The sequence below is a fragment of the Nicotiana sylvestris genome, chromosome 7 (assembly GCF_000393655.2).
Source record: "Nicotiana sylvestris chromosome 7, ASM39365v2, whole genome shotgun sequence".
In the NCBI taxonomy this organism is placed as follows: domain Eukaryota; kingdom Viridiplantae; phylum Streptophyta; class Magnoliopsida; order Solanales; family Solanaceae; genus Nicotiana; species Nicotiana sylvestris.
This window is the reverse complement of record NC_091063.1, coordinates 150,918,516-150,940,995: the sequence shown is the minus strand read 5'-3', so window position 1 is coordinate 150,940,995 and position 22,480 is coordinate 150,918,516.

The following is a 22,480-nucleotide window of genomic DNA, read 5'->3' as shown; positions in this document are numbered from 1 at the left end:
ACCGCAAACAATTCTCCACGATCGCATAAGCCAATCCCAGGGCCTCCAAATTCCTGCACAATGCGATCGCAACCACACCCCTGCAATCGCATAAGCCAAAACCAGCAACCTCCAATTTCTTCCTCTAAGTGATCGCACATACACCCCTACGATCGCATAAGCCATTACCAGCTGCCTCCAAATCTTGTACTATGCGATCGCAGGCCCACTCACGCGATCACATGGAGTAAAAACCTGCTGCACTCATACTAGTAAACCAGCAATCCTCACAAGACAAGAATCAACCCGTTGAGCATCTGAAACACGTCCGAGGCCCCCAGGACCTCAACCAAACCTACCAACCAGTCATAATACCTCATTCGAACTTAGTCGAGCCTTGAAATCACCTCAAACAACGTCGAAATCATGAATCAAAACTTGATTCAAGCTTAATGAACTTAGAAATTCAAACTTCTATACTCAACGCCGAAACCTATCAAATCACGTCTGATTGGCCTCAGATTTTGCACACAAGTCATAATTGACATTACAGACCTACCACAACTTCCGGAATCAAAATCCAACCCCGATATCAAAAAGTCCACTTCCAGTCAAACTTCTCAAAAACCTTCAAATTTCTATCTTTAGCCAAATGACTCCAAAATGACCCACGGACCTCTGAATTCACTTCTGATCACGCTCCCAACACCAGAATCACCATAGGGAGCTATTCTCAGACTCGGAATCTCAAACGGACATCGACAACATTGAAATTCACTTCAACCCAAACTTATGAAATTCTTCCAAAATGCTAACTTCCACATAGGTGCTAAAACGTTCTAGGGTCTTCCAAAACCCGATCCGGACATACGCCCAAGTCCGAAATCATCATACGGACCTGCTGGAACCTTTGAATCCCGATTCCGAGGTCGTTTACTCAAAAATCCAATCTTAGTCAATTCTTTCAACTTAAAGCTTCCGAAATGAGAATTCTCTTTCCAAATCAACTCTGAACTTTACAAAACTCAATTCCGACCATGCGTACAAGTCATAATACCTGAAGTGAAGCTGCTCATGGCCTCAAACCGCTGAACGACATGTTAGAGTTCAAAATGACCGGTCGGGTCATTACATTCTCTCCCACTTAAACGCACGTTCGTCCTTGAATGTGCTAAGAACTGTGTTGGAGTTGTCCGAAATACCTGTTTAACACCTCCAGCACCTACCTGTGCTACCACCACTCAACTGGGCACTCTAACTCGATAAATCTGAAGATATCCTTTTTCACTTAAGCAAATAAGTCTTACAGCCCAATTCCAACATCCGGAATTCTCTGCCATGCCTGTTTCTAACATACTCACCGTATCAATAACTACACGTAGCATTAAAACATGACTGCATACCTTAGCTGAATTCATACATTGCACCACTTTACTCACAGGACCACAATAACATCCTCTGATCAAATTAGTCGAAATTCCACGAATTTGATGCTCCCATTGCACCTCATGACATACATAGGTCTTGCTCTAACTCTTACAATACTACCATGATGGAAAAGATGTGTAGAAATTCATAACCAACTGCCGAACCAATAAATTATTGGGTCTATACTCCTGACAAGAACAATCACCTCATTCTAAACCAAATAATGGTCTTAGCTCCTTAATATACTCCATATAATTAGATGGAACTGATCCTAAATCCAATGACCTCATCTCACCCAGTACGAACTGCTCAGGCGATAAGCCACCCCAAACATGATCCAAAGTCTCATATGATGCCACAATGTGCCAATAGGCTACCAATTCGAATGCGATACAAAAGGAAAACGAACTCTGAGAAGTAAATCCAATTACCCCGCTCGCGAATCATACATGCAACGCGGTCAACATAATTGAACAGACACCCCGCTCGCGAATCATACATGCAACGCGGGCACACAGCTAATATGCGTTTTCCTCAGAAAAATAGGAAACAAAATACATAAAACAGATATAGGGAACTGCGCTCAACATCACATTGTTGCGGCATGCAACCCGATCCAAATAACATACCCATGGCGGCATGCCACCTGATCCACACATAAAATTCACATAAGGAGATACACACCGAGCTAGATTGCTCATTACATCAAAATACCAAATGTCAGTCACCAGCACGTCAAGTGCATAATACCATGCCTGGGGAGACATATAGAATTATAAGCTACAAACTCAAGCACAACTGAGGTGCGATATACAATCTGAATCTCAAGAGCCATTCTGCTCATATGACATCATCTCTACGCAGAACCTCAACACATGAGAAATTCACCAAGCAGTTTCACGACTCACACGACGCAATACATCATTACATGAAATAGCTAACGGCAAAATAACACCCCGACTAATCTTCCATAAGGAGCGCATTGCTGAAATGAACACATTTGGCCTGATATAGAGCCCATATTCACATTTAAATCTATCCACAGACCTCAAGCTGATTTTGATCGCACTGAACTAAGCTAATAACCTTTCAAAGGTCCATAATAACTCCCCTTTTCTCATAACACACAGGAACAACCATCATAACCAGAGTAATCCTCCACAGTCCACAACCCAATAGACCGAGTGCCCTCCAGGCATCAATTCTCAATTTAACGTCATCACCACAATCTTCATACTTAGTTTAACTCTTCAATCAAGACTTCATTAGGGAGCAACTATCCTCCACATGCGACGCAGGTACACATAGAATCACATATTCAAACAGTTAATCAAGACTTCATTAGGGAGCAACTATCCAAGGAAACTCCAAATTCTCCTTTTAACGATTTAAGAAAAATGAAGTTTAATCCTTTTAGAAATTCATTTAGCAATTCGATAGAATTTAAGCAATTTAAACCATCAATAGGATTACAAATATTTCTAAATACAACATGCTTTTGGGTCCTAGACTACCCCGCCAATAGCATAATAGTAGCTATGCACGGACCCTCGTCACCTCGTGCATACGTAGCCCCCACAAATAGGAGCACATAATCAATTAACTCACCTATGGGGATAATTCCCTCTTACAAGGTTAGACAGGAGACTCACCTCGCTCGGAAGATCCATAACCGGCATTCCACGCCCTTCCGAAAACTCGATCGATGCGCAATGCTCCAGAACTAGCCAATAATTATGCAAATCCATTAATATATGTTCAATTACTCATTACAATCCAATTTATAACAATTCCTAACACCGATCGAAAAGTTGACAAAATTGCCCTCGGGACCATGTGCCCGGATTCCTAAATTTTTCGAAAATAAAGTTTACCCATGAACTCACGAACTCAAATATATGATTTTCTCTTAATTTCATACCCAAAATTGTGGTCAAAATTCACGAGTATCAAATTTCTAGATCTTCCTCAAAACCCCAAATTTCCTTGTCTAAATCCATATATAAACCTTGTATTTACTCAAACTAGTAGAAATCACTTACCTCGTGCTTGGTGATGAAAATGACACTCCAAAGTTGCTCCAAAATCGGCTCCCATGGAAGAAATGAAGTGAAAATGAGCCAAAACTCCGATTTTAAAAGAACACTGCCCAGACGACTTTTCTATGCGATCGCAAACAATGCTCCGCGATTGCATAAGCCAATCTCAGGGCCTCCAAATTCTTGGACAATGTGATCGCAACCACACCCCTGCAATCACATAAGCCAAACCCAGCAACCTCCAATTTCTTCCTCTACGCGATCACACATACACCCCTGCGATCGCATAAGCCATTACCAGCTACCTCCAAATCTTGCACTATGTGATCGCAGACCCACTCACGCGATCACATAGATTAAAAACCTGTTGCACTCATACCAGAAAACCAGGAATCCTCACAAGGCAAGAATCGACCCGTTGAGCATCCGAAACACACCCGAGGCCCCCGGGACCTCAACCAAACTACCAACCATTCCTAATACCTCATTCGAACTTAGTCGAGCCTTGAAATCACCTCAAACAATATCGAAATCACGAATCGCAACCTGATTCAAGCTTAATGAACTTAGAACTTCAACCTCAATGCTGAAACCTATCAAATCACCTCCGATTGACCTCAGATTTTGCACACAAGTCATATTTGACATTACAAACCTACCACAACTTCCGGAATCAGAATCCGACCCCGATATCAAAAAGTCCACTTCCGATCAAACTTCTCAAAAACCTTCAAATTTCTATCTTTAGCCAAATGACTCCAAAATGACCCACGGACCTCCGAATTCACTTCTGATCGCGCTCCCAACACCAGAATCACCATACAAAGCTATTCCCAGACTTAGAATCCCAAACGGACATTGATAACACTGAAATGCACTTTAACCCAAACTTATGAAATTCTTCCAAAATGTTAACTTCCACAATAGGTGTTGAAACGTTCCCGAGTCCTCCAAAACTCGATCAGAACATATTCCCAAGTCCAAATCATCATACGGACATATTGGAACCTTCGAATCCCAATTTTGAGGTCGTTTACTCAAAAATCCAATCTTAGTCAATTCTTTCAACTTAAAGCTTCCGAAATGAGAATTCTCTTTCCAAATCAACTCCGAACTTCCCGAAATTTAATTCCAACCATGCGTACAAGTCATAATACCTGAAGTGAAGCTGATCATGACCTCAAACTGCTGAACGACGCGCTAGAGTTCAAAATGACCGGTCGAGTCGTTATAGAGCATGTTTCCGAAAGACAATCGGCTCAAGAAGATAAAAAGGGACATTCTATTAGTACCACTATTAGAACCATATGAAATGAATTTACTGAATGTATTTATGAAAAAAGAGGTAAAAGTTTGGCTTCACCAACTGTGATTTATCTTTAGCCTTGTGAAGAAATATTGAATTATTGTGTCTAGCGGTGCTCATAATGTGAGCACGTGATTTTTGCCCTATATTAATTACTCCCATAAATTCAAAACAAAATAATTTCTTTTCATTATTTTCAATTTTTGTGGATTTTATGGCATTTTCTGTTAATTATTTGCATTTGTCTGTGCATTTCATTTTTCTTAATTAATGAAAAATACAAAAAAAAATAGTGCATTTGCATTTAGGACCCAATTTTATATTTTTTTAGGATAATTAGTTATTTAATATTATAAAAAATAAAGGAAAATCACAAAAATTAGTTCACTTTGCATTTTTAATCTTTACTTTTCGAATTTGTCATAGTTTTCTTTTAAATTAAGACTTAATTAATTTTTGAGGAAACTATTAGTTTAGTTTTGGAATTAAATCAGGTTTTTCTATTTTAATTTGTATTTAATAAAAATCTGAAAATTTAAAAGAAAAAAAAAGAAGAAAATGAAAAGAAACAAAAGGTCTTAATAAAAGACCCAATTTTTGGGCCAAATCCACCCCAGATGCCCATCCAAATCACCCCTTACCCGGCCTAAAACCACCCCGACCTGGTCCAGTCTCCCCACTTAATCAAAATGACCCTGTTTCACTTAGGATGGATCTGAGACGTCGAGGTTAATTAATCTAACAGCTCAGAAGCTAGGGTCGTTTGATATATCAGTGTCCGAATGGCACCCCCCTCCTCTTTGTCTCTCACCATCTTAGAGACCCCCCTTTAGCCCCGCCCTAAACCACCGCCTGCCGCCCGCCGAAAATCGCCCACGGCGGCGGCCGGCATCCAAACCTTACCAAATTTACACCTATGACTCCTCTCCACCTCCCCATTCCAAAACCCCAAACCGTTTCTCTCAAACCCTAGCCCTGTTTCTCGAATCTGCAATCGAAAATCAGACTAAAACTTGACTTCTCCCAAATCACTCCGAACTAACACCCTGGAACCCTCACACCCCCTCTTCCCCAATCTCTATTTTGTTCCCTTCGAGTCACCCTAGATTCCATCAAATCTTAATTCAAAGGGATGAACCCTAAAACCCCAAATTGCTTATGCGGCATACATCGGCCTACGCTTCCGATTTTCACGTTTTGAAGCTCGATTCAACGCAAAATCGATGTTATTTAGTTGTTCTTAACAAAGAACAAGTGATTAGCATCAATTTCGTTAAATTGAAGGTTCCAATGTTGGCTTCGAGTTTATCCAGTGTTGGCATCGAGTTTTACTTGGTGAGTCTTTTTTCCCTTTCTGTCCGTTATTGCTCATTTCATCTCTCCTTCTTCTTCTTTCTTTCTATGACTGTTTGAGTTTCGAGCTTAGTCTCTCCCTTTAGATTAATTTGGGGTTCATTTTTGTTCTGTTCAATTTTTAGTTTTCTTTTTTTAAGTTCTCAACTGATGTTCTCTATTTTTTTTATGATATTTTCTGATAATCAGCTTAGGTTAGACTTTTTTTAATTTGGTAATTCAGTTCCGGTTTAGTATTTTAGCTTAAAAAATAAATCAGTCGCTTAGTGTAGATTTTGATTTTGAAGTCATTTAATTGTTTCCCTTTTCTACTTCTCATCGATTTAGTTGAATGAATTTTTTCTGATTTTGTCTGGGCCTTGGGTTTAATTCTGACCATTTATTTGGGGTTCAAACCATTGGGTCAATTTAACCCAGGTTCTACTTGGCCTCAGGGGTAAATAACAGGGGGGTTTAAGGGTAATTTGGGAACTGTAAGTGAAGAATCTCTCTGTAACTGAAGAAAGCTTCTAGGAAGCTGGGGAGGGGGACTGATTTGAAGTTCTGAAACTTAAATAAAGGTCTCTTAAGCAAAAAAGTAAAATTCGAAGGGGGCAAAATACAAGCTGAGGCTGCCCTACTTTCTTGCCTATAAAGGCATCTTTTCTTGCACTGAAAGGCAGACCCAAGAGCTAAGAGATTTGAAGGGCTAAAAATAGAAAAAAAAAAGCAAACGAAAAAAAGTTGGACTGTTCCATTGAAATTTCCTTTTCCCTTTGTGATTTCTGGAGTTTTCATGCCCTGAAACCTTTTTCTAATCTATATGGGGGCTCAAAGGGTTTGATTTGTTTGGTTCGAGAGGTTGGCCTGAAGTTCTGGTTGATTTTGTTGTTATTGTGCACTATTTTCTGGATTTGAGTTGGTTTTTTTGCTGGGAATCATTGTTCCATTGCTTTTCCCAACTGATTTCTCTTGTCTTTGCTCGGCTGTAGCTACTGTTTGTTCACTTCTGTTTCCTCTGTTTTTGGGATATCATTCTGGGCCTAACTGCGAATTGCAGTCTTCTTCCACGATAGAGCTGCCTGGCTGGGCTTCACTTGGAGCATAGTGTTTGCACGCATTAAGTCCACAACAGTGGTCATTTGGCAATCAGTTTAGGGCGGTTTCTTGTGAGTTTTTTTTTTAATTTTATTGAATCATTAATATGAGTTTGGTCTAGAATAAATTAGGAATCCATACGTTCTTTAATTAATTAGTCTTGAATCCTTGTTTAAATATGGAATTGAGGTGCGCCGCGCCAAGCAAATCTCAAATGCGTGGCCCTCATTTAATTGATTATTTTGAAATCCCTAGAATACGAGGCGTGCCATTTAGCAAATTTTCATGGCTTTCGCAAAAGCTAAAAGCGTGTTAGTTGCTTTAGGCGCGTATTTTGATAATATTACCTTCCTAAACTCGGGTGTGCATTTCATGTGACCCAAATCCAAACCTTAAAACGTTGAATAAAATATGTTTAGGATGGCGGGTGCATTTCATGTGGCGTGATCCAAATACGTATTTTAAATGACGTTCAACCTTCCTAAAATTAAATAAAAGCGGTTTGAAAAAAGAAAATGCACAAAGGTTTTAAAACTTGAACCAAAATCAGATAATTAAGCCGAGTATAACAGTTGAGCGACCGTGCTAGAACCACGGAACTCAGGAATGCCTAACACCTTCTCCTAAGTTAACAGAATTCCTTACTCAGATTTCTGGTTCGCGGACTATTAAACAGAGTCAATCCTTTCCTCGATTCGGGATTTGAACCGGTGACTTGGGACACCATAAATCTTCCAAGTGGCTACTCTGAATTTTTAATCCCGTTTAGATAGTCACTTAAAATTGGAAAAAACTCCCTTATACATCCCTTCCGGGGGTGTAGGCAAAAAGGAGGTGTGACAGCTCTGGCGACTCTACTGGGGATCGAACCCAGAATCTCTGGTTCAGGGTTCAAGAATTCGAGCTTAGAATAATTGTTATAGTTGGCTTTATCCATTATCTAATTTTATTACATGATTTGGGCCTAATGTACTAATTGATTACTTTTGCCGCTTTGATATTCCGTGAACTGTATATAAATTATTGTGAAATCCCTCTTCTCTCTGAGTCTTCTAAATCATGAAAAAGTGTGCACTTCGTGTGACTTCTTTTCTGTTAGAGTCATATTCCAAATTTAGAACGAGGTTCGGACAAGTTGCAAAGCCGGCAAAACTTCTGTATTCCCGGTATGATGCCCCCCCTTCGGCTCGAGCTGTCTGCTCGAATAAGCCAGGTCTAGAACAATAAACCCCAGGATTTAAACCTAGTATAACAAGACCTCATGCCGGATCCCTAGTAGGAACGTTTGTTTGCATCATGTGCATTTTGACTTTTGAGACTCAACACACGGGTTGGGTCTGTCTAGGACAGGTGTACCCGAAATGAAAAGACCATCCTGATGCATCCTACTTGCTATTTGTGAATTTATTTGGTCGAACTTGCATGCTGACCGGCTTATGAATATTGGAAAAAGTTGAGGAAAGAGAAATAGCAGTATGAGAGTTAATCGCATGTTCTGGAAAAAAAACCAATGTCCAAATAGTATCGAAACTCTGCCGAATTTTTGAAGAAAAAAAAAACAAAAAGAAAAAAAGTTTTTTTGCCAATGAAATAATAAATAAAAGGGAGAGTCTTGTTTTCAAAAATAGTTTATTTTATTCGCCCGAACTACGCAAGTTTGATTCTCATAGGGTGTGAGATACGTAGGCAACCCCCATCGGGTCCAACTTCCTTTTTGCAAAAATAGCCCAAAAGCCCAAAAATTTTACTTTAATTTGAAAATAATTAGGGTGATGCCATTCTTGTCAGAAATAGTTGAATGTCCCTAAAAAGGGTGCCGGAAGACTGTTTTTGTAAGAACACCCACTTTTGGTCACTTTTAAAGGTTTTGGCTGGTTAGCCGACACAGCCGTAAAATATTCGTTTTCGAAGTGCTGAAAGGCCACGTTGGCAAGGCCGAATGTTTTGTGAAAATTTTGAAAAATGGTCATTTCTCTTAAGTCAAAATGAGTCATGGTTTTCTTTCAATTAAAATCACCTTAATAAATGTGCATGATAAGCACAAATCAAAATGAACCTTTCTCAGTCCGTGAAGAGATCCCTTTGGAGCTACATATGTGGTGGCATGATTTGGGAGGCAACAGCAGAAAAGTTGTCAAAAGCATTGGGCGGTCTTATTGGGCTCTTGAAGGTTAAGCCCGGAAAAGACGTGATTGAGGCCTTGATACCATTTTGGGACCCAGCATATAATGTGTTCCACTTTGCGAATTTCGAGTTAACTCCTACACTGGAAGAGATAGCAGGATATGCCGGTTTTGAGGGGAATCTTAGAAGTCAATACCCGGTAGCACCAAGAACAGTGACCCCTCACAAATTTTTGTCTTGTTAAGCATCAGTCGGGACATCCGAGACGGAAATTTGGCCAAATGATTTTGTACCTTCTACTTTCTGTATCGACATTACGGGAATCCCCGTGGCTTCAAAATGCCAGATACCGGTCTTACTCACGTTGGAAATCAAGACAAGTGGGAAGCTCGGAGAGGATTAGCTTTCATAGTGGCGTTCCTGGGCATTTTGGTTTACCCGAGAAAAGACGGGAACATAGAGATGGGGCTAGTAGGGATAGCCGACTTTATGATGAAAAAGGCAAATGGGACTATAGTGTCGCTGATCTTGGCAGAAATTTACCGAGCTCTCACTCTCTGTCGAGAAGGAGCGAAATTCTTTGAAGGGTGCAATATGCTGTTACAAATATGGATGGAGGAACACCTTTGCCACCGTCCCGGATACTTCAATTGCGGTATGATTGGCCTCGAGTTCATTGAAAAACATGAAAAGCGAGTAGAGGGTTATGAGTTTCCAGATGGTACGTAAGCATGGCATGCTTATTTGAGATCTTTGACCGCAAATAAGATCGAATGGACATTCGGTTGGCTCTCGGTCAACGAAGTAATCTATATGTCGGCTGAGGTGTGTTTTTTGCTATTGATGGGTCTTTGGAGTATCCATCATTATGCTCCGCACAAAGTCCTACGTCAGTTAGGCCGATACCAGACCATCCCACATAATGAAGATTTGAGTCGGCAAGTCATTGAGTTAGACCCAAAGGCTGCCTTCCCAGAAGAAAAAGTGCGTCAGGTTTGGCATTAGTGCAGATTCTTAGGGCCTAATACTCAAGTGCGAGATCTATCCAGAGGCGCGGTAGAGCCTAATTATACTTCCTGGTAGGGTAAAAGATCCCGAATTCAACATGAGCTCGAAAGGCCCGCAAAAAAACCCCATGTCCAACAATTCACTGACAGAGCACAAGTGCAATGGGACTGGCTGACCAAAGAAAACGAGTACAGGGCTACCATAAGCAAACTGGAAAACCAAGTCAGAGAACTTCAATTCAAGAATAGCTTGCAAGTCGCGACGGATGAAGGAGAAAAGAAAAAGCTAGCCAAAGAAAATGAGGCCCACGAGCCCAAATTCAAAAAATGAAAACAGCTGCAGAAAATCCAGCCTGCAGTGACAGAGATGAAAAACTCATAGCTAACCTAAGGCAGAAAGTAAATGACTATAGTTTTGATTTGAACAAAGCAGAAAGCGAACTAGCCAAGGCTCGAAAGCAATTGGCTCAAAACGCAGATGAACAAGTACGCCTAGTTAAGCAGTTGAAAGAAAAGTACGACGATGAGGTCACAGGGTTAAAGAAAAAGGTCATCGCCACGGAAAACAAAATGATCAAATAGGCAAAAGACTTCAAGGTTGAAAGGGAACATTGTTATACAGCATTGGCACAATTAGAAATAGATTTGCAACAACTTCAGGAGCAAAATCATGCGGCTGAGCAAACTTTGGAAGCCAGGGCCCAGCAGATTGGGCTTTTGCTATAGGAAAAAGGTGCCATAAGAGAGAGAATTAGAAGCATCGCCGACTACATCGTTATGAAGTGCCAGATCTGTGAGGATATGACTCGCACTACCTTCTTTGCAGCAGCAATGACATTTGTTAAATAGATAATGAACGACTTGGATCGACTTCAAAGGGAGCTTGCATATAAGCCCGCGACGAGACCGAATGATGTCCTGCGGGCACCAGGAGCATTGATGTATTCATGATTTTTCCGTTTGAGTCTGTATTTCCTTTTTTGTTAGCGTCTGTCAGTCATGTTGAGTTTGTATTTTCTTTCTGCTAGAGTCCGTCAAATTGTTTTTGAGTCTGTATTTTCTTTGTTGGAGTATGATAGTCTATTTTCGGAGTCTGTATTTCATCTTTGCATCGAAATCTGTTAGTCTTTTGGAATTTGTTAGTTTTGAGTTTTGTAATGGAAGCATTTGTTTTTTTTTTATGAAAACTGAAAATCCCAAAAATGTTTTATTTCACACTTATCTCCAAGAACTATGCTTGGTCTGATTCATGTGGGGTCATGATACGCAGGCAGTCTCCATAGAATTCGACCATAACCAAAAGAAAAGAGCGGAAAAACAAGAAAGAAAAGAGAGAAAATAAGAAATCAAGAGAGAATAAAAACAAAGAGAGAACAGAGGCAAGAGTGAAAGGGAGGAAATGAAAAGAAAGAAAAAGGGGGAAGTTTGCAATTAAAAGTAAGAAAAGGCCGGGATGACGCATGCAACCGATCAAATACATAATAGAGACGGTTAACTGTTTAGGTGCATTCATGCCCAATGTGCGTTGCCAATCTGTTAAAGCCTAATCGCTAACAAGGTTGTTGTTTGATGTATTGAGTTTAGGCAGGTGGTTAGTTGATTGGTATTCTAGCAACCCACTCATACAACACCCGATCAAAAGACAGGCTGAATATGGCCAACCAAGAACCGGAGACAAGTATTGTTGACCCGTCAAAAGAGGTGGAAGAGCTAGATGTTAATGCAATGAGGGAAGAGATGTATAAGTTAAAGCAGTAGATGGCAGAAATGTACCAAGCCTGGGCCAAGGGGCATCCACCACCGGTTTATCCCGCCAACCCTGCTTATATCCCACCATCAGCCCAACCTCCGGAGCCTCCCACTGTGAACTCATCTCCAGCCTTTTCCCTCTACCAACAATGCCATGGCGCCACTTCCCATACTTCTCAAGCTCCACCACCCAAACAAGTCCCATACCCTCCCCCACCAATTACACCTGTTTTTGTGGCACCTCCACCTGTTACATTACAACCGATCTTCTAGTGAACCCCTGTTCCAAACTCACGACAACCAGTACTATCCCCCTGAACCCACCTTTAAAGTTTTAGAACCATATTCTTGAACCCCTCATCTTGATCTCCCGGCAGAGACCGACAAGCCACCCAAAAATCTCGAGCATGAAGAGATGATCAGAAAGGTCAAAAGCTTAGAATAGTCGTTCCGAGATATGAGGGGGTTGGGAGGTCAAGTAAGTGTGGCCTATAAGGATTTATGTCTGTTCCCAGATGTTCAATTGCCAGCGGGGTTCAAAATGCCCAAGTTTGATCTGTACGATGGGCATGGTGACCCAGTAGCACACTTAAGAGGATTTTGTAGCAAGATGAGAGGAGCAGGTGGAAGAGATGAATTGCTGATGGCATATTTCAGCCAATGTTTGAGTGGATCGCCATTAGAATGGTATACCAGACAAGATCACAATAGGTGGTACACATGGGACGATTTGGCCCAAGCTTTGCCTGCCATTTTTAGTACAACCTCGAAATTATTCCAGACCATCTGTTGTTGACAAAGATTGAGAAGAAGCCCGGTGAGAGCTTCAGGGAATATGGATTCCGTTGGAGAGAGCAAGCAGCGAGGGTTGACCATCCGATGAAAGAAAGCGAGATGGTTGATTATTTCTTGCAGGCTTTGGAACCCACTTATTTTGGTCACTTGGTGTCAGCAATAGGTAAGTCATTTAATGAAGTTGTAAAAATGGGAGGCATGGTTGAGGAAGGACTCAAGTCCAACAAGATTATGAGTTATTCAGCAATCAAGGCGACCACCCAGGCCATTCAAAACAGTACTGGAGGTGTACTCAGGAAGAAGAAGAAAGAGGATGTTGCTACAATTAAGTCGGGAGCTTGGGTTGGATCCAGGAACATTCCACGTTACTACAACCCGCCTTGACCCTACCACCAAACTTACCCCCACACTCCATATAGTCCATCATAACACTACTACCCATTGCCCGATCCCCATTTTTCCATCCATCACGCACAAACCTATACCCAACCTCCTGCCCACGCATAATGGCATGCGCCGGCTCCACAAAGTCCATACCTAGCTCCACAAAATGCCCATCCACCCCCCGAAAGCCTACAGAAATCCCCCTAAGATAGGTTTCCGGCCAAATCAAGCCTTTAAGAATGAGATGTTGTAGAAACAGAAGACCTTCACTCCTTTGGGAGAATCATATACTAGTCTATTCCATCGACTGAGACAGTTGGGTATGTTGAATCCGATCGAGGCTAAACTGCCGAATCCCCCTCCCAAAAATCTTGACCGCTCGGTGAGTTGTGAGTATTGTTCATGGACCCCGGGTCACGACAGAGAAATGCTGGAAATTGAAAACAGCTATTCAAGAGCTTATTGATACTAATCGGATCGAGGTCCAAGCCCCGGAGGCACCCAACATCAACCAGAACCCGTTGTCGGCCCATCATGAAACTAATATGATTGAGATAGTTCATAAGGGAGGGGAGCCTAAGAAGCCTTCGCAAACCGTCATGATGATTCGAGCTAGTGAAGCCAAGCTATTTGAAAAATCAACAAGTGAGAAGTCTGTGATCAAGTTGAATGGGGAAAATAACGAACCATCCGTGGAGGTCAAGAAGGGTTCCTCAAGTGACATTGCAGGGAAACATCAAAGATCAAAAGTGGTTGTGCCAGGAGTGACGAACAAACCTATGGTAATTGTGAAGGGTTCCCCCACAGACCCTGTCGTTATCAAATCGGTAACTCAATTACCGATAGTCAACAGCAAGGCAGTCCCATGGAATTATGAACGAGTGACAGTGACTTACAAGGGGAAAGAGGTTAAAGAAGAAGTGTGTGAGACTCATAGTTTGACTCGATCGGGGAGATGCTTTGCCCCCAAAGAGTTGAGAAAATCTAAGACCTCAAAATATAATCCAGTGTTTGTGAAGAAAGTGGTGACCGAGGAAGAGGCAGAAGAATTTCTGAGAAAGATGAAAGTACAAGACTATTCCATTGTGGAGCAGTTAAGGAAGACACCGGCTCAGATCTCGCTCCTGTCATTATTGATCCATTCCGACGAGCACCGTCGGGCTTTGATGAAGATCTTAAACGAAGCCTACGTTCCTGACAAAATCTCAGTAAAACACTTGGAAAAGATAGCCAACAAGATATTTGAGGTAAACCGAGTCACTTTTTCTGATGATGAGTTGCCCGTAGAGGGTACTGAGAACAATAGAGCCCTCTATCTGTCGATGAAATGTGAAGATTCTGTGGTTACTCAGGTACTAGTTGACAATGGTTCCAGCACAAATATTTGCCCTCTTTCCACTTTGAGAAAGTTGAAGGTGGATGATGAAAGAATTCACAAGAACAATATCTGCGTTCGAGGATTCGATGGTGGAGGGAAAGATTCAGTCGGGGACATAGTGCTCGAGCTTACAATAGGGCCGGTTGAATTTACTATGGGATTCCAGGTGCTCGATGTGGCTGTTTCTTACAATCTGTTGTTAGGTCGACCCTGGATTCATGCTGCCAAAGCGGTCCCGTCCACTATGCATCAAATGGTTAAGTTTGAATGGGATAGACAGGAAATTGTTGTGCATGTCGAAGACAATTTGTGTGTTCCCAGTGATGTCATTATTCCATTCATAGAGTTTGAAGATGACAAGGGGTCGTGGGTCTATCAGGTTTTTGACACGGTAGCGGTAGAGAAAGTTTCTGAAGGGAAGTGCGTGCTGACTCCAAGGGTATCTGCTGCATCAGTCATGGTAGCTGTTGAAATGTTGAAAAATGGTTTTGTGTGGGGTAAAGGTTTGGGTGCATCTCTGTAGGGTATCGTACAACCGGTTTCTCTTCCTAAGAACTTGGATACATTTGGTCTGGGGTTCAAGCCCACAGTCGCAGACATGAGAAGAGCCAAAAAATGAAACAGAGAGCATGGGCCCTTCCAAAGCCAGTCCCGCATCTTTCCCGTTAATTTGTCAAGCCTGGTACTAGAAAGCGCCTAGTGATGTCGACTCCCATTTTGGTGGTTGATGTGGATGAAGATTTGATGGAAAGGTTCGAGAGGATATTCGCCGATGTGAACGTGCTGGAAGCTGGAGAGGGTTCTAGCAAAGCGGATGTGCAATTTGTTGGGCCCGGTGCAAAGACTAACAATTGGGAAGCTACTCCTCTCCCCACCAGGAGGGAGTTTTGGTAATTTGCTTTGATTTTCTTTCAATTTATCTGGATTATTCCAGGGTTGTAATTCAGATTCTACGTTCCGTCCGTTTGGATGTATAAACCATGTTGTCTTTAATTTCAATGAAATATAATTTCTCTTTTCCTCTCTTCCTGATAGTTTTATTTTTGTTTTCCTTTTTTCCTTGTACAGTTCTTTTTATGTTGGCTTCAATGATATGACATGCATGCAAAATCTTCGGCCCAGTCTTAAAAGCCAATCTAGTTCTGAAATAGTAATTTAAGAAATAGAATGTGATGTTGAATCGGAATATGACGAGGATGAAGCCTTTGAAGAGATTAGTAAAGAATTAAGCCATTTTGAAGAAAAGCCCAAGCCTAACCTGAGTGATATAGAAGCAATCAATTTAGGGGACCAAGATAATATCCGGAAAACTAAAATAAGTGTCCATCTTGAACCACAACTCAGAGAGGAGATAATTAAAACATTGTTCGAGTATAAAGATGTTTTTGCATTGTCCATTGACGACATGCCAGGTCTAAGAACCGGCTTGGTGGTTCACAAAATGCCCACTGATCCGGTATTCCCCCCTGTCAAGCAGAAGCTGAGGAAATTTAAAACTGATATGAGTGTGAAAATCAAGGAAGAGGTCACCAAACAGTTTGAGGCCAAGGTCATTCGAGTCACTCGGTATCCCACTTGGTTAGTCAATATAGTGTCTGTGCCAAAGAAGGACGGCAAGACCAGGGTGTGTGTTGATTATCGAGACCTCAACAAGGCGAATCCCAAGGATAACTTCCCATTGCCGAACATCCATATATTGATCGATAATTGTGCCAAACATGGGATTGGTTATTTTGTGGATTGTTATGCGGGCTACCACCAGATCTTAATGGATGAAGAAGACGCAGAAAAGACAGCATTCATCATGCCATGGGGAACGTACTGCTATCAGGTCATGCCATTTGATTTGAAAAATGCCGGGGCAACCTACATCAGGGAAATGCCGACCATATTCCATGACATGATACACAAGGAGATCGAGGTTTATGTGGATGATGTGATTGTAAAATCTATAAAACAGTCTGACCATGTCAGAGATCTGAGAAAGTTCTTCCAAACGCTTCGCAAGTACAATCTCAAGCTTAATCCTGCAAAATGCGCATTCGGTGTTCCATCTGGAAAGTTATTGGGATTCATAGTTTGCCACGGAGGTATTGAACTGGACCTGTCAAAGATCAAGGCTATTCAGGAGTTTCCACCCCCAAAGAACAAGACTGAGGTGATGAGTCTGTTAGGAAGATTGAATTAAATCAGTCGGTTTATTGCTCAACTCACGATAACTTGTGAGCCTATCTTCAAATTGCTAAAGAAAAATGTTGTGGTCAAGTGGACAGATGAATGTCAGGAAGCATTTAATAAGATAAAGGGGTACTTGTCAAACCCACCTGTGTTGGTCCCACCAGAACAAGGGAGACCTTTGATTCTGTATTTGACAGTCTTGGACAATTCATTTGGATGTGTGTTGGGACAGCATGACATTACCGGCAGGAAGGAGCAGGCCATTTATTATCTCAGCAAGAAGTTCACAACTTACGAGGTTAAGTACACTCATCTTGAGAGAACATGTTGCGCCCTCACTTGGGTGGCATAAAAGTTGAAGCACTATTTGTCATCTTACACTACTTACCTCATCTCTCATTTGGATCCGTTAAAGTATATCTTTTAGAAGCCTATGCCCATAGGCAGGCTCGCAAAGTGGCAAATCTTGCTCACAGAATTTGACATCATCTCTGTGACTCGAACTGCAATGAAAGCACAGGCCTTGGCGGACCATTTGGCCGAGAATCCGGTTGATGAAGATTATGACCCTTTGAAAACTTATTTCCCCGATGAAGAGGTTATGCACATTGATGAGTTGGAACAAGTTGAGAAGCCGGGATGGAAACTTTTCTTTGATGGGGCTGCAAACATGAAGGATGTGGGGATAGGAGTGGTACTTATTTCTGAAACAGGGCAGCACTACCCTATTACAGACCAGCTTCATTTTTACTGTACCAACAATATGGCTGAGTACGAGGCATGCATTCTGGGTTTGAGGTTAGCGATGGATATGGGTGTCCAGGAAGTCTTGGTCTTGGGAGACTCGGACCTTCTGGTACACCAGATTCAGGGAGAATGGGAAATACGGGATTTAAAACTCATACCGTACCGTCAATGCTTACATGATCTTTGTCAACGGTTTCAATCAATAGAGTTCAGGAATATTCCGAGGATCCACAATGAGGTTGCCGATGCGTTGGCTACTCTGGCATCAATGTTACATCATCCAGATAAGGCTTATGTAGACCCGTTGCATATTCAGGTCTGTGATCAGCATGCTTATTGTAACATGGTGGAAGAAGCGCTCGATGGGGAGCCTTGGTTTCACAACATCAAGGAATACATCCGAAGAGGAGTATATCTGGTACAAGCCACAGGTGATCAAAAGAGAACGATTCATCGCTTGGCAAGTGGAATTTTCTTCAGTAGAGGAGTTTTGTACAAAAGAACTCCAGATCTTGGGTTATTAAGATGTGTAGATGCCAAACAGGCCACGACTGTCATGACTAAAGTACATTATGGGGTTTGTGGACCGCACATGAGTGGGTATATGCTGGCAAAGAAGATTCTCCGGGTAGGTTATTATTGTCTCACTATGGAGCCAGATTGTATCAGTTTCGTGCGAAAATGTCATCAGTGCCAAGTGCATGGAGATTTGATTCATTCTCCACCATCTGAATTACATACAATGTCTGCACCATGGCCTTTTGTTGCTTGGAGAATGGATGTCATTGGACCAATCGAGCCAGCAACATCCAACGGGCACAGGTTTATTCTGGTGGCCATCGATTATTTCACCAAGTGGGTAGAGGCTAAAATATTCAAGGTTGTAACCAAAAAGGCGGTGGTTGATTTTGTGCATTCAAATATCATTTGCCGGTTTGGGATACCGAAAGTGATCATTACAGACAATGGGGCTAATTTCAATAGTCATCTGATGAAAGAGGTATGTCAGCAGTTCAAGATTACACATCGCAATTCTACCTCGTACCGCCCTAAGGCGAACGGAGCAGTTGAGGCGGCCAACAAGAATATAAAAAAGATATTTCGAAAAATGGTGGAAGGTTCTAGGCAGTGGCATGAGAAGTTGTCATTTGCATTGCTCGGTTATCGCACTACTGTCTGTACTTTAGTAGGGGGCGACTCCTTATTTGTTGGTGTATGGCACCGAAGTAGTGATACTCGCAGAAGTGGAAATTCCATCCCTTCGAATTATCGCATAGGCTGAGATCGATGATGATGAGTGGGTCAAAACTCGCCTGGAGCAATTAAGTTTGATCGATGAAAAGAGACTGGCAGTAGTGTGTCATGGCCAGTTGTATCAATAGAGAATGGCAAGAGCATACAATAAGAAGGTGCATCCACGGAAGTTTGAAGTGGGTCAGTTAGTATTGAAACGCATTCCTCCTCATCAGGTTGTTGCAAAAGGAAAGTTCGCCCCAAATTGTCAGGGGCCATTTGTTGTAACTAGAGTGTTGTCCAATGGCCCATTATATTTGACAGATGTAGAAGGGAAATATGTGGAGATGGCTATCAATTCTGATGTAGTCATGAGATACTATATATGATTTCTTTGTTTGATTGTACTTGTTTGTATTTGGCATGTCTCGAATATTGGAATGACGAAGGCATTTTGTTCTGCTATCTAAACATTTTATCCCTTGTCACCCCTCTTGAACCTTGTTTGTTTTCTTTCATACCTCTCTTTCGGAATCAGTAGCAAAGATCAGGAACACAAACGTGAAAGATAAGTAAAGGAAAAGAAGAAAAGAAAAGAACAAAAAGGGAGAGAAGAAAAATGAAAATCAAAAAAAAGAAGGAAAGAAAGAAAAGGAAAAAAGAGAAAGAAAAGAATGAAAAGAAAAAAAAAGAAAGAAGAAAAACAACAAAAAGAGAAAAAGAAAGCAAAAAAGAGAAAGAGAAAAAGAAAATCACAACAACAAAGTAACCTCTATGACATGAACTACATTCGACCTGATTCCTTTTAAGGATACATAGGCAGTCTCACGATTCGGCCTCATCAAAATAAAAATCCAAAAGTCCCCAAGCAAGAAACTGGGGCAGAAGTTGTGGTTGTTGTTAGAAATCAGATTCCAAAAGTTATAATTGTGAACCCATTCAAATGGTTTTGAGCCTTTTATACCTTTTCTTGTTAATCCCATCCAAAAGCCACATTACGATCCAAAGAAAGACCTTCCGATTAGTCTTCGAGAAATGCCAAGTCGAGAAGGTAGAGGTGATTCGTATCAAGGGAAACACTCTGGTCCGAATAGGGAAAAGAAACCAAAATGAGAGAGTCTTATTGGTGAAAACCCCCATGGGCACCGTAAGGCGACGGGAGCTGAGAGAAATCAAAATGAGAGAGTCTTATTGGTGAAAAATTCCACGAGCACCGTAAGGCGACGGGAGCTGAGAGAAATCAAAATGAGAGATTCTTATTGGTGAAAACCCTCACAGGCACCGTAAGGATGAAAGAGGTCTGCTGGAGAAAACCTTTCAAGGCACCGCAGGATGAACAAGGTCAGGATTTGGGTGAAGAAATCAGGTTATGTAAATTCCGGGGCAACAAAGTATGGCAATTGAAAGTTGATTGGTTGGGCGGATTGGGCCGATTCATCCAAATTTCATGTCATGATCATCGGTGTCAGCTGCTCTACTCAGATAAGTCTCTTCTCTTTTCCTTTTCAGATAGTCTCCCAGTTTTGGATTTTCTTATCTTTAACTCTGAAAGTCATTGCATTTTATTTCTTTCGGGTTTATTTCTCTAAGACGTTCCCCAATGTCAGTTATATTTAAGCAAATAAGAAGGAATTTCAAAGTTCACTACCAGCTTCAAGATTGCAAAGCACAGTATGGCCAAAACATACCAAAAATAGCATGGTGTAAGGTGGGATAAAGTGCCGGCAAAAGTTCCATCGGCAGAATGATTTATTAATTTCATGGGAGATGCAGAGTTTCAGTTAAAGGGGTCAGAGGTGTGAAACAACGATTTGGGTATAGAACACTCGGGTCATTTAAAGTCATGGGGTTTGAAAGTCAGTCAAACGGTTTAGGGCCAGTGCGGAGAAGATAGTCAAAACAAACAATGAAGTGGAAGGATCTTCAGCACGAATGCCATCAACTAACCACCATCTTAAACTGACAAAATGTTCTTTGATTGAAGTAGGGGCAGAAAATTTCAATTGTTTTGGAGAAACCTTCCGTAGAGAAAGGCAGTCGCCAAACAGGTTTGATTTTTGATTTTCAGGACCCTCATGGAAAATGGGACCTAGGTCAGAAATAGCATAATCTAGCATAAGTGTATCCCAAAGGAATATAAGCTAGTTTAGAAGTTTGTATGATCAAGATAGGATTCAATTAGGAGTTCTCAGGACCCTCCTGAATAATGGGACTTAGCTTTAAGATTTCGATTAGATAACAACATTTAGCGTAAACTCTATTGTAGGGTAGTATAATTCAGCCATAAAAGTTGTCACTCTTAATATAAAATTTGACCTTTGATTTTCAGGACCCCCCTGGATAATGAGAGCAGTTTAAAGACCCTCTTAGATAACAAGATTTAGCAAAAGTCACACCTTTAGAAGATATAACTTAGATTAAAAATTGTCATTTAATTAAAAGTTGTCATGACCCCCTAGATAATGGGACCTATCTTTCAAATTCTTAGTAATACTTGGTAATATGATTTAGTTTTACACTCACATCTGTACTCAGCCACCAAACTGGGGCAGAAAACTTTCTTTGTTTTTCGTCTATTTTGTTGAAGTCAGGAGCCCGCCTGGAGAGCAGGAAATACATTTCAAGTTGGCAATCAGGAGCCCGCCTGGAGAGCAGGGAATACATTTCAAGTTCGAAGTCAGGAACCCGCCGGGAGAACAGGGAATACATTTCAAGTTAGCAATCAGGAGCCCGCCTGGAGAGCAGGGAATATATTTCAAGTTAGCAATCATGAGCCCGCCTGGAGAGCAGGGAATACATTTCAAGTTAGCAATCAGGAGCCCGCCTGGAGAGCAGGGAATATATTTCAAGTCAGCAGTCAGGAGCCCGCCTGGAGAGCAGGGAATACATTTCAAGTTCAGCAGTCAGGAGCCCGCCTGGAGAGCAAGGAATACATTCAAGTTCAACAGTCAAAGTGTCAACTTAGAGAAAGGAAAAGCATCTCAACGTGTAGTTGGCAGTCAGGCATCCACATAGATAAAAGGAAAACATCTTAGATTACAATTCAAGGCGGCAACAAAAGGATTCTATCGAGAGAATAGAGGACAACAAGGCAACAAGAAATACAAGAGCAAGTTTGAAGATCTAGATAAGATTGTGTAAAGCATAGATCATAGTCTAGTTTAGCTTCTTTTATTTTTGACATGGCGTAATAAGGGGTTCAGTAAGCAGTAGTAGCAGCAACAACAACAGTGAAATCACAGCTTCATGGTAGTCCCAGCTACCAAACTTTCAGAACTATACTGACCTGATTCCTTTATAACCAAGGATATGTAGGCAACCTCTGAAGCAGGGTGCGGTCAAATCTTTTAAAAATGCTTCCTACGGAGTATTCGAACGGGCAAAAATCGCTCGTATCCGCTCACTTCATCTTTGCACGAAAACTCTTTGTGTTTCCGAGCAAAGAGGGGCAGCTGTGAGCACGTGATTTTTGCCCTATATGAATTACTCCCATAAATTCAAAACAAAATAATTTCTTTTCATTATTTGCAATTTTTGTGGATTTTGTGGCATTTTCTGTTAATTATTTGCATTTGTCTGTGCATTTCATTTTGCTTAATTATAGAAAATACAAAAATAGTGCATTTGCATTTAGGACCAAATTTTTTTTTTAGGATAATTAGTTATTTAATATTACAAAAAATGAAGGAAAATCACAAAAAAT